Source organism: Pongo abelii, chromosome 13 (assembly GCF_028885655.2).
Source record: "Pongo abelii isolate AG06213 chromosome 13, NHGRI_mPonAbe1-v2.0_pri, whole genome shotgun sequence".
NCBI lineage: Eukaryota > Metazoa > Chordata > Mammalia > Primates > Hominidae > Pongo > Pongo abelii.
The window spans coordinates 15,165,038-15,179,388 of NC_071998.2; positions in this window are offsets into that span (position 1 = coordinate 15,165,038).

Sequence of the window (14,351 nt, forward strand, 5' to 3'; positions counted from 1 at the left end):
ATCTCTTCACCTAAAAACTAGACAGAAGCATTCTGAGAAACTTCTGTGTGATGAGTGCATTCAACTCACAGACTTGAACGTTCCCTTTGATAGAACAGTTTTGAAACACTCCTTTTGTCGAATCTGCATGTTTTTATTTGGAGGGCTTTGAGGCCTCTGTTGGAAAAGGTAATATCTTCATATAAAAACTAGACGAAAGCATTCTCAGAAACTTCTTTGTGATGACTGCATTCAACTCAAAGACTTGAAGCTTCCTTTGAAAGAGCAGTTTGGAAACACTCTCCTTATAGAAACTGCAAGTGGATATTTGGAGCGCTTTGAGGCCTATGCTGGGAAATGAAATCTCTTCACCTAAAAATTAGACGGAAGCATTCTCAGAAACTTCTTTGTGATGAGTGCATTCAACTCACGGACTCCACCGTTCCTTTGGATAGAACAGTTTTGAAACATTATGTTTGTAGAATCTGCAAGTGTTTATTCGCAGCATCTTGAGGCCTATGTTGGAAAAGGAAATATCTTCCCATAAAAACTACAGAGAAGGATTCTCAGAAACTTCTTTGTGTTGAGTGCATTCAACTCATAGACTTGAACTTACCTATAGAAAGAGCAGTTTTGAAACACTCTTTTGGTACAATCTGCAAGTGGTTATTTGGAGCACTTCGAGGCCTGTGCTGGGATATGGAATATCTTCACCTAAAAACTACAGAGAAGCATTCTCAGAAAGGTCTTCACGATGCATTCATTCAACTCACAGAGTTGAACCTTCCTTTTGATAGAACAGTTTTGAAACACTCTTTTTGTAGAATCTGCAAGAGGATATTTGGAGCGTTTTGAGGCCTATGCTGGAAAAGGAAATATCTACACATAAAAACTAGACAGAAGCATTCTCAGAAACTTCTGTGTGATGAGTGCATTCAACTCACAGACTTCAACGTTCCACTCGAAAGAGCAGTTTTGAAACACTCCTTTTGTAGAATCTGCATGGGTTTATTTGGAGCGCTTTGAGGCCTATGTTGGAAAAGGAAATATCTTCACATAAAAACTAGACAGAAGCATTCTCAGAAACTTCTTGGTGATGAGTGCATTCTACTCACAGTGTTGAAGCTTGCTTTTGATAGAGCAGTTTTGAAACACTCTTTTGGTAGAATCTGCAAGTGGATATTTGGAGCACTTTGAGGCCTATGCTGGAAAAGGAAATGTCTTCACATAAAAACTAGACAGAAACATTCCAGGAAACTTCTGTATGATAAGTGCATTCAACTCACAGACTTGAACGTTCCTTTTGATAGAACTCTTTTGAAACACTCCTTTTGTAGAATTTGCAGGTGTTTATTTGGAGCGCTTTGAGGCCTAAGCTGGAAAAGGAAATATCTTCACGTAAGAACTAGACAGAAGCATTCTCAGAAACTTCTTTCTCATGAGTGCATTCAACACACAGAATTAAACCTTGCTTTTGAAAGAGCAGCTTTGAAACACTCTTTTCGTAGAATCTGCAAGTGGATATTGGGAGCGCTTTGAGGCCTATGCTGGGAAATGAAATCTCTTCACCTAAAAACTAGACGGAAGCATTCTCAGAAACATCTGTGTGATGAGTGCATTCAACTCACAGACTTGAACGTTCCCTTTGATAGAACAGTTTTGAAACACTCCTTTTGTAGAATTTGCAAGTGTTTATTTGGAGCGCTTTGAGGCCTAAGCTGGAAACGGAAATATCTTCACGTAAGAACTAGACAGAAGCATTCTCAGAAACTTCTTTCTGATGAGTGCATTCAACACACAGACTTGAACCTTGCTTTTGAAAGAGCAGCTTTGAAACACTCCTTTTGTAGAATCTGCAAGTGTTTATTCGGAGCACCTTGAGGCCTATGTTGGAAAAGGAAATATCTTCACATAAAAACTAGAGAGAAGGATTCTCAGAAACTTCTTTGTGATGAGTTCATTCAACTCACAGAGTTGAACTTACCAATTGATAGAGAAGTTTGGAAACACTCTTTTTGTGGAATCTGCAAGTGGATATTTGGAGCCGTTTGAGGCCTATGCTGGAAAAGGGAATATCTTCACCTAAAAACTGAATAGAAGCATTCTCAGAAACTTCTTTGTGTTGAGTGCATTCAACTCACAGACTTCAACTTACCTATAGAAAGAGCAGTTTTGAAACACTCTTTTGGTAAAATCTGCAAGTGGTTATTTGGAGCACTTCGAGGCCTGTGCTGGGATATTGAATATCTTCACCTAAAAACTACAGAGAGGCATTCTCAGAAAGGTCTTCATGATGCATTCATTCAACTCACAGAGTTGAACCTTCCTTTTGATAGAACAGTTTTGAAACACTCTTTTTGTAGAATCTGCAGGAGGATATTGGAGCGCTTTCAGGCCTATGCTGGAAAAGGAAATGTCTTCACATAAAAACTAGACAGAAGCATTCTCAGAAACTCCTTTGTGATGAGTGCATTCTACTCACAGCGTTGAAGCTTGCTTTTGATAGAGCAGTTTTGAAACACTCTTTTGGTAGAATCTGCAAGTGGATATTTGGAGCGCTTTGAGGCCTATGCTGGAAAAGGAAATGTCTTCACATAAAAACTAGACAGAAGCATTCCAGGAAACTTCTGTATGATAAGTGCATTCAACTCACAGACTTGAACGTTCCTTTTGATAGAACTCTTTTGAAACACTCCTTTTGTAGAATTTGCAAGTGTTTATTTGGAGCGCTTCTAGGCCTAAGCTGGAAAAGGAAATATCTTCACGTAAGAACTAGACAGAAGCATTCTCAGAAACTTCTTTCTGATGAGTGCATTCAACACACAGACTTGAACCTTGCTTTTGAAAGAGCAGCTTTGAAACACTCTTTTCGTAGAATCTGCAAGTGGATATTTGGAGCGCTTTGAGGCCTATGCTGGGAAATGAAATCTCTTCACCTAAAAACTAGACAGAAGCATTCTGAGAAACTTCTGTGTGATGAGTGCATTCAACTCACAGACTTGAACGTTCCCTTTGATAGAACAGTTTTGAAACACTCCTTTTGTAGAATCCGCAAGTGTTTATTCGGAGCACCTTGAGGCCTATGTTGGAAAAGGAAATATCTTCACGTAGAAACTAGAGAGAAGGATTCTCAGAAACTTCTTTGTGATGAGTTCATTCAACTCACAGAGTTGAACCTACCAATTGATAGAGAAGTTTGGAAACACTCTTTTTGTAGAATCTGCAAGTGGATATTTGGAGCCGTTTGAGGCCTATGCTGGAAAAGGAAATATCTTCACATAAAAACTGAACAGAAGCATTCTCAGAAACTTCTTTGTGTTGAGTGCATTCAACTCACAGACTTGAACTTACCTATAGAAAGAGCAGTTTTGAAACACTCTTTTGGTAAAATCTGCAAGTGGTTATTTGGAGCACTTCGAGGCCTGTGCTGGGATATGGAATATCTTCACCTAAAAACTACAGAGAGGCATTCTCAGAAAGGTCTTCACGATGCATTCATTCAACTCACAGAGTTGAACCTTCCTTTTGATAGAACAGTTTTGAAACAGTCTTTTTGTAGAATCTGCAGGAGGATATTTGGAGCGATTTGAGGCCTACGCTGGAAAAGGAAATATCTTCACATAAAAACTAGACAGAAGCATTCTCAGAAACTTCTTTGTGATGAGTGCATTCTACTCACAGGGTTGAAGCTTGCTTTTGATAGAGCAGTTTTGAAACACTCTTTTGATAGAATCTGCAAGTGGATATTTGGAGCGCTTTGAGGCCTATGCTGGAAAAGGAAATGTCTTCACATAAAAACTAGACAGAAGCATTCCAGGAAACTTCTGTATGATAAGTACATTCAACTCACAGACTTGAACGTTCCTTTTGATAGAACTCTTTTGAAACACTCCTTTTGTAGAATTTGCAAGTGATTATTTGGAGCGCTTCGAGGCCTAAGCTGGAAAAGGAAATATCTTCTCGTAAGAACTAGACAGAAGCATTCTCAGAAACTTCTTTCTGATGAGTGCATTCAACACACAGACTTGAACCTTGCTTTTGAAAGAGCAGATTTCAAACACTCTTTTCGTAGAATCTGCAAGTGGATATTTGGAGCGCTTTGAGGCCTATGCTGGGAAATGAAATCTCTTCACCTAAAAACTAGACAGAAGCATTCTGAGAAACTTCTGTGTGATGGTGCATTCTACTCACAGCGTTGAAGCTTGCTTTTGATAGAGCAGTTTTGAAACACTCTTTTTGTAGAATCTGCAAGTGGATATTTTGAACGCTTTGAGGCCTATGCTGGAAAAGGAAATGTCTTCACATAAAAACTAGACAGAAGCATTCCAGGAAACTTCTGTATGATAAGTGCATTCAACTCACAGACTTGAACGTTCCTTTTGATAGAACTCTTTTGAAACACTCCTTTTGTAGCATTTGCATGTGTTTCTTTGGAGCGCTTCGAGGCTTAAGCTGGAAAAGGAAATATCTTCACCTAAGAACTAGACAGAAGCATTCTCAGAAACTTCTTTCTGATGAGTGCAGTCAACACACAGACTTGAACCTTGCTTTTGAAAGAACAGCTTTGAAACACTCTTTTCGTAGAATCTGCAAGTGGATATTTGGAGCGCTTTGAGGCCTATGCTGGGAAATGAAATCTCTTCACCTAAAAACTAGACAGAAGCATTCTGAGAAACTTCTGTGTGATGAGTGCATTCAACTCACAGACTTGAACGTTCCCTTTCATAGAACAGTTTTGAAACACTCCTTTTGTAGAATCTGCAAGTGTTTATTCGGAGCACCTTGAGGCCTATGTTGGAAAAGGAAATATCTTCACATAAAAACTAGAGAGAAGGATTCTCAGAAACTTCTTTGTGATGAGTTCATTCAACTCACAGAGTTGAACCTTCCAATAGATAGAGAAGTTTGGAAACACTCTTTTTGTAGAATCTGCAAGTGGATATTTGGAGCCGTTTGAGGCCTATGCTGGAAAAGGAAATATCTTCACATAAAAACTGAACAGAAGCATTCTCAGAAACTTCCTTGTGTTGAGTACATTCAACTCACAGACTTGAACTTACCTATAGAAAGAGCAGTTTTGAAACACTCTTTTGGTAAAATCTGCAAGTGGTTATTTGGAGCACTTCGAGGCCTGTGCTGGGATATGGAATATGTTCACCTAAAAACTACAGAGAAGCATTCTCAGAAAGGTCTTCACGATGCATTCATTCAACTCACAGAGTTGAACCTTCCTTTTGATAGAACAGCTTTGAAACACTCTTTTTGTAGAATCTGCAGGAGGATATTTGGAGCGCTTTGAGGCCTATGCTGGAAAAGGAAATATCTTCACATAAAAACTAGACAGAAGCATTCTCAGAAACTTCTGTGTGATGAGTGCATTCAACTCACAGACTTGAACGTTCCTCTCAAAAGAGCAGTTTTTGAACACTCCTTTTGTTGAATCTACAAGTGTTTATTTGGAGCGCTTTGAGGCCTAAGCTGGAAAAGGAAATATCTTCCCATAAAAACTACACAGAAGCATTTTCAGGAACTTCTGTGTGATGAGTGCATTCAACTCACAGACTTGAACGTTCCTCTCGAAAGAGCAGTTTTGAAACACTCCTTTTGTAGAATCTGCACGTGTTTATTTGGAGCGCTTTGAGGCCTATGTTGGAAAAGGAAATATCTTCACATAAAAACTAACAGAAGCATTCTCAGAAACTTCTTTGTGATGAGTGCATTCTACTCACAGCGTTGAAGCTTTCTTTTGATAGAGCAGTTTTGAAACACTCTTTTGGTAGAATCTGCAAGTGGATATTTGGAGCGCTTTGTGGCCTATGCTGGAAAAGGAAATGTCTTCACATAAAAACTAGACAGAAGCATTCCAGGAAACTTCTGTATGATAAGTGCATTCAACTCACAGACTTGAACGTTCCTTTTGATAGAACTCTTTTGAAACACTCCCTTTGAGGAATTTGCAAGTGTTTATTTGGAGCGCTTTGAGGCCTAAGCTGGAAAAGGAAATATCTTCACGTAAGAACTAGACAGAAGCATTCTCAGAAACTTCTTTCTGATCAGTGCATTCAACACACAGACTTGAACCTTGCTTTTGAAAGAGCAGCTTTGAAACACTCTTTTCGTAGAATCTGCAAGTGGATATTTGGAGCGCTTTGAGGCCTATGCTGGGAAATGAAATCTCTTCACCTAAAAACTAGACGGAAGCATTCTGAGAAACTTCTGTGTGATGAGTGCATTCAACTCACAGACTTCAACGTTCCCTTTGATAGAACAGTTTTGAAACACTCCTTTGGTAGAATCTGCAAGTGTTTATTCGAAGCACCTTGAGGCCTATGTGGGAAAAGGAAATATCTTCACATAAAAACTAGAGAGAAGGATTCTCAGAAACTTCTTTGTGATGAGTTCATTCAACTCACAGAGTTGAACCTACCAATTGATAGAGAAGTTTGGAAACACTCTTTTTTAGAATCTGCAAGTGGATATTTGGAGCCGTTTGAGGCCTATGCTGGAAAAGGAAATATCTTCACATAAAAACTGAACAGAAGCATTCTCAGAAACTTCTTTGTGTTGAGTGCATTCAACTCACAGACTTGAACTTACCTATAGAAAGAGCAGTTTTGAAACACTCTTTTGGTAAAATCTGCAAGTGGTTATTTGGAGCACTTCGAGGCCTGTGCTGGGATATGGAATATCTTCACCTAAAAACTACATAGAAGCATTCTCAGAAAGTTCTTCACGATGCATTCATTCAACTCACAGAGTTGAACCTTCCTTTTGATAGAACAGTTTTGAAACACTCTTTTTGTAGAATCTGCAAGAGGATATTTGCAGCGTTTTGAGGCCTATGCTGGAAAAGGAAATATCTTCACATAAAAACTAGACAGAAGCATTCTCAGAGACTTCTGTGTGATGAGTGCATTCAACTCACAGACTTGAACGTTCCTCTCGAAAGAGCAGTTTTGAAACACTCCTTTTGTAGAATCTCCATGTGTTTATTAGGAGCGCTTTGAGGCCTATGTTGGAAAAGGAAATATCTTCACATAAAAACTAGACAGAAGCATTCTCAGAAACTTCTTTGTGATGAGTGCATTCTACTCACAGCGTTGAAACTTGCTTTCGATAGAGCAGTTTTGATACACTCTTTTGGTAGAATCTGCAAGTGGATATTTGGAGCGCTTTGAGGCCTATGCTGGAAAAGGAAATGTCTTCACATAAAAACTAGACAGAAGCATTCCAGGAAACTTCTGTATGATAAGTGCATTCAACTCACAGACTTGAACGTTCCTTTTGATAGAACTCTTTTGAAACACTCCTTTTGAAGAATTTGCAAGTGTTTATTTGGAGCGCTTTGAGGCCTAAGCTGGAAAAGGAAATATCTTCACGTAAGAACTAGACAGAAGCATTCTCAGAAACTTCTTTCTGATGAGTGCATTCAACACACAGACTTGAACCTTGCTTTTGAAAGAGCAGCTTTGAAACACTCTTTTCATAGAATCTGCAAGTGGATATTTGGAGCGCTTTGAGGCCTATGCTGGGAAATGAAATCTCTTCACCTAAAAACTAGACAGAAGCATTCTGAGAAACTTCTGTGTGATGGGTGCATTCTACTCACAGCGTTGAAGCTTGCTTTTGATAGAGCAGTTTTGAAACACTCTTTTTGTAGAATCTGCAAATGGATATTTTGAACGCTTTGAGGCCTATGCTGGAAAAGGAAATGTCTTCACATAAAAACTAGACAGAAGCATTCCAGGAAACTTCTGTATGATAAGTGCATTCAACTCACAGACTTGAACGTTCCTTTTGATAGAACTCTTTTGAAACACTCCTTTTGTAGAATTTGCAAGTGTTTCTTTGGAGCGCTTCGAGGCTTAAGCTGGAAAAGGAAATATCTTCACCTAAGAACTAGACAGAAGCATTCTCAGAAACTTCTTTCTGATGAGTGCAGTCAACACACAGACTTGAACCTTGCTTTTGAAAGAGCAGCTTTGAAACACTCTTTTCGTAGAATCTGCAAGTGGATATTTGGAGCGCTTTGAGGCCTATGCTGGGAAATGAAATCTCTTCACCTAAAAACTAGACAGAAGCATTCTGAGAAACTTCTGTGTGATGAGTGCATTCAACTCACAGACTTGAACGTTCCCTTTGATAGAACAGTTTTGAAACACTCCTTATGTAGAATCTGCAAGTGTTTATTCGGAGCACCTTGAGGCCTATGTTGGAAAAGGAAATATCTTCACATAAAAACTAGAGAGAAGGATTCTCAGAAACTTCTTTGTGATGAGTTCATTCAACTCACAGAGTTGAACCTACCAATAGATAGAGAAGTTTGGAAACACTCTTTTTGTAGAATCTGCAAGTGGATATTTGGAGCCGTTTGAGGCCTATGCTGGAAAAGGAAATATCTTCACATAAAAACTGAACAGAAGCATTCTCAGAAACTTCCCTGTGTTGAGTACATTCAACTCACAGACTTGAACTTACCTATAGAAAGAGCAGTTTTGAAACACTCTTTTGGTAAAATCTGCAAGTGGTTATTTGGAGCACTTCGAGGCCTGTGCTGGGATATGGAATATCTTCACCTAAAAACTACAGAGAAGCATTCTCAGAAAGGTCTTCACGATGCATTCATTCAACTCACAGAGTTGAACCTTCCTTTTGATAGAACAGCTTTGAAACACTCTTTTTGTAGAATCTGCAGGAGGATATTTGGAGCGCTTTGAGGCCTATGCTGGAAAAGGAAATACCTTCACATAAAAACTAGACAGAAGCATTCTCAGAAACTTCTGTGTGATGAGTGCATTCAACTCACAGACTTGAACGTTCCTCTCAAAAGAGCAGTTTTGAAACACTCTTTTTGTTGAATCTGCAAGTGTTTATTTGGAGCGCTTTGAGGCCTATGCTGGAAAAGGAAATATCTTCCCATAAAAACTAGACAGAAGCATTCTCAGGAACTTCTGTGTGATGAGTGCATTCAACTCACAGACTTGAACGTTCCTCTCGAAAGAGCAGTTTTGAAACCCTCCTTTTGTAGAATCTGCATGTGTTTATTTGGAGCGCTTTGAGGCCTATGTTGGAAAAGGAAATATCTTCACATAAAAACTAGACAGAAGCATTCTCAGAAACTTCTTTGTGATGAGTGCATTCTACTCACAGCGTTGAAGCTTGCTTTTGATAGAGCAGGTTTGAAACACTCTTTTGGTAGAATCTGCAAGTGGATATTTGGAGCGCTTTGAGGCCTATGCTGGAAAAGGAAATGTCTTCACATAAAAACTAGACAGAAGCATTCCAGGAAACTTCTGTATGATAAGTGCATTCAACTCACAGACTTGAACGTTCCTTTTGATAGAACTCTTTTGAAACACTCCCTTTGAGGAATTTGCAAGTGTTTATTTGGAGCGCTTTGAGGCCTAAGCTGGAAAAGGAAATATCTTCACGTAAGAACTAGACAGAAGCATTCTCAGAAACTTCTTTCTGATGAGTGCATTCAACACACAGACTTGAACCTTGCTTTTGAAAGAGCAGCTTTGAAACACTCTTTTCGTAGAATCTGCAAGTGGATATTTGGAGCGCTTTGAGGCCTATGCTGGGAAATGAAATCTCTTCACCTAAAAACTAGACAGAAGCATTCTGAGAAACTTCTGCGTGATCAGTGCATTCAACTCACAGACTTGAACGTTCCCTTTGATAGAACAGTTTTGAAACACTCCTTTTGTAGAATCTGCAAATGTTTATTCGGAGCACCCAGAGGCCTATGTTGGAAAAGGAAATATCTTCACATAAAAACTAGAGAGAAGGATTCTCAGAAACTTCTTTGTGATGAGTTCATTCAACTCACAGAGTTGAACCTACCAATTGATAGAGAAGCTTGGAAACACTCTTTTTGTGGAATCTGCAAGTGGATATTTGGAGCCGTTTGAGGCCTATGCTGGAAAAGGAAATATCTTCACATAAAAACTGAACAGAAGCATTCTCAGAAACTTCTTTGTGTTGAGTGCATTCAACTCACAGACTTGAACTTGCCTATAGAAAGAGCAGTTTTGAAACACTCTTTTGGTAAAATCTGCAAGTGGTTATTTGGAGCACTTCGAGGCCTGTGCTGGGATATGGAATATCTTCACCTAAAAACTACATAGAAGCATTCTCAGAAAGTTCTTCACGATGCATTCATTCAACTCACAGAGTTGAACCTTCCTTTTGATAGAACAGTTTTGAAACACTCTTTTTGTAGAATCTGCAAGTGGATATTTGGAGCGCTTTGAGGCCTATGCTGGAAAAGGAAATGTCTTCACATAAAAACTAGACAGAAGAATTCCAGGAAACTTCTGTTTGATAAGTGCATTCAACTCACAGACTTCAACGTTCCTTTTGATAGAACGCTTTTGAAACGTTACGTTTGTAGAATCTGCAAGTGTTTATTCCGAGCACCTTGAGGCCTATGTTGGAAAAGGAAATACCTTCACACAATAACCAGAGAGAAGGATTCTCGGAAACTTCTTTGTGATGAGCTCATTCAACTCACAGAGTTGAACCTACCAATTTATAGAGAAGTTTGGAAACACTCTTTTTGTAGAATCTGCAAGTGGATATTTGGAGCCGTTTGAGGCCCATGTTGGAAAAGGAAATATCTTCACATAAAAACGGAACAGAAGCATTCTCAGAAACTTCTTTGTGTTGAGTGCATTCAACTCACAGACTTGAACATACCTATAGAAAGAGCAGTTTTGAAACACTCCTTTTGTAGAATCTGCAAGTGTTTATTTGGAGCACTTTGAGGCCTATGTTGGTAAAGGAAATATCTTCATATAGAAACTAGACGGAAGCATTCTCAGGAACTTCTTTGTGATGAGTGCATTCAACTCACAGACTTGAAGCTTCCTTTTGAAAGAGCAGTTTGGAAACACTATTTTTATAGAATCTGCAAGTGGATACTTGGAGCGCTTTGAGGCCTATGCTGGGAAATGAAATCTCTTCACCTAAAAACTAGACGGAAGCATTCTGAGAAACTTCTTTGTGATGAGTGCATTCAACTCACAGACTTCAACGTTCCTTTTGATAGAACAGTTTTGAAACATTAAGTTTGTAGAATCTGCAAGTGTTTATTCGGAGCACCTTGAAGCCTATGTTGGAAAAGGAAATATCTTCACATAAAAACAAGAGAGAAGGATTCTCAGAAACTTCTTTGTGATGAGTTCATTCAACTCACACATTTGAACCTACCAATTGATAGAGAAGTTTGGAAACACTCTTTTTGTGGAATCTGCAAGTGGATATTTGGAGCCGTTTGAGGCCTATGCTGGAAAAGGGAATATCTTCACATAAAAACTGAACAGAGGCATTCTCAGAAACGTCTTTGTGTTGAGTGCATTCAACTCACAGACTTGAACTTACCTATAGAAAGAGCAGTTTTGAAACACTCCTTTTGTAGAATCTGCAAGTGTTTATTTGGAGCACTGTGAGGCCTATGTTGGAAAAGGAAATATCTTCATATAGAAACTAGACGGAAGCATTTGCAGAAACTACTTGGTGATGAGTGCATTCAACCCACAGAGTTGAAGCTTTCTTTTGAAAAAGCAGTTTGGAAACACTCTTTTTGTACAGTCTGCAAGTGGATATTTGGAGCTCCTTGAGGCCTATGCTGGGAAATGAAATATCTTCACCTAAAACCTAGACAGAAGCATTCTCAGAAACATCCGTGTGCTTTATGCATTCAACTCACATAGTGGACTCTCCCTTTTGATAGCACACTTTTGAAACACTCCTTTTATAGAATTTGCTAGTGGAAGTTTGGAGCGATTTGAGGCCCATGCTGGAAAACGAAATATCTTCACAAACAAACTAGACAGAAGCATTCTCAGAAACATCTTTGAGATGAGTGCATTCAACTTACAGACTTGAACCTTCTTTTTGAAAGAGCAGTTTGGAAACACTCTCCTTATAGAATCTGCAAGAGGATATTTGGAGCGTTTTGAGGCCTATGCTGGAAAAGGAAATATCTTCACCTAAAAACTAGACAGAAGCATTCTCAGAATCTTCTGTGTGATGAGTGCATTCAATTCACATACTTGAGCGTTCCTTTTGGTAGAACAGTTTGGGAACACTCCTTTTGTAGAATCTGCAATTGTTTGTTTGGAGCGCTTTGAGGCCTATATTGGAAATGGAAATTTCTTTACATAAAAACTAGACAGAAGCATTCTCAGAATCTTGTTTGTGATGACTGCATTCTACTCACAGAGTTGAACCTTCTTTTTGATAGAAGAGCTTTGAAAGTCTCTTTTTGTATAATCTGCAAGTGGTTATTTGGAGCTGTTTGAGGCCAATGCTGGAAAAGGAAATATCTTCACATAAAATCTTGACAAAAGCATTCTCAGAAACTTATTTTTGATGAGTGCATCCAACTCACAGACTTGAAACTTTCTTTTCAAAGAGCAGTTTTGAAACACTCTTTTTGGAGAATCAGATTGTGTATATTTGGAGCGCACAGATGCCTATGCTGGGAAATGAAATATCTTCACCCGAAAACTAGACAGAAGGATTCTCAGAAACTACTGTGTGATGAGTGCATTCAACTCACAGACTTCAAACTTCCTTTTGAAAGAGGAACTCGGAAACAAACTTTTTGTACAATCTGCAAGTGGATATTTGGAGCGCCTTGAAGCCTATGCTGGAAAATGAAATATCTTCAGCTTAAAACTAGAGAGAAGCATTCGCAGAAACTTCTTTGCGATGCGGGCATTCAACTCACAGAGCTGAAATTGACTTTTGATAGAGTAGCTTGGAAACACTCTTCTTGTAATTTCAGCAAGGAGATATTTGGAGCGACAGCGACATCTAGTGGAAAAGCAAATACATGCAGATGAAAACTAGATAGAACGTTCTCAGAAACTTATTTGTGTTGAGTGCATTCAACTCAGAGACTTCAACTTTCCCTTTGATAGAACAGTTTTGAAACACTCCTTTTGTAGAATCTGCAAGTGTTTATTTGGAGCGCTTTGAGGCCTAAGTTGGTAAAGGAAATATCTTCCCATAAAAACTAGACAGAAGCATTCTCAGAAACTTCTGTGAGATGAGTGCATTCTACTCACAGTGTTGAAACTTTCTTTTGACAGAACAGTTTTGAAACACTCTTTTTGTAGAATCTGCAATTGGATATTTGGAGCCCTTTGAGGCCTATGCTGGAAAAGAAATATCTTCACGTAAGAACTAGACAGAAGCATTCTCAGAAACTTCTTTCTGATGAGTGCATTCAACACACAGACTTGAACCTTGCTTTTGAAAGAGCAGCTTTGAAACACTCTTTTGGTAGAATCTGCAAGTGGATATTTGGAGCGCTTTGAGGCCTATGCTGGAAAATGAAATATCTTCTACTAAAAACTAGACAGAAGCATTCTGAGAAACTTCTGCGTGATAAGTGCATTCAACTCAGAGACTTCAACGTTCCCTTTGGTAGAACAGTTTTGAAGCACTCCTTTTGTAGAATCTGCAAGTGTTTATTTGGAGCACATTGAGACCCATGTTGGAAAAGGAAATATCTTCATATAGAAACTAGACGGAAGCATTCTCAGAACCTTCTTTGTGATGAGTGCATTCAACTCACAGACTTGAAGCTTCCTTTGTAAAGAGCAGTTTGGAAACACTCTTCTTATAGAATCTTCAAGTGGATATTTGGAGCGCTTTGAGGCCTATCCTGGGAAATGAAATCCCTTCACCTAAAAACTAGACAGAAGCATTCTGAGAAACTTCTTTGCGATGAGTGCATTCTACTCACAGTGTTGAAGCTTGCTTTTGATAGAGCAGTTTTGAAACACTCTTCAGGTAGAATCTGCAAGTGGATATTTGGAGCGCTTTGAGGCCTATGCTGGAAAAGGAAATGTCTTCACATAAAAACTAGACAGAAGCATTCTAGGAAACTTCTGTATGATAAGTGCATTCAACTCACAGACTTGAACATTCCTTTTGATAGAACTCTTTTGAAACACTCCTTTTGTAGAATCTGCAAGTGTTTATTCGGAGCACCTTGAGGCCTGCGTTGGAAAAGCAAATATCTTCACATAAAAACTAGAGAGAAGGATTCTCACAATCTTCTTTGTGATGAGTTCATTCAACTCACAGAGTTGAACCTACCGATTGATAGAGAAGTTTGGAAACACTCTTTTTGTAGAATCTGCAAGGGGATATTTGGAGCCGTGTGAGGACTATGCTGGAAAAGGAAATATCTTCACATAAAAACTAAACAGAAGCATTCTCAGAAACTTCTTTGTGTTGAGTGCATTCAACTCACAGACTTGAACTTACCTATAGAAAGAGCAGTTTTCAAACACTCCTTTTGTAGGATCTGCAAGTGTTTATTTGGAGCACTTTGAGGCCTATGTTGGAAA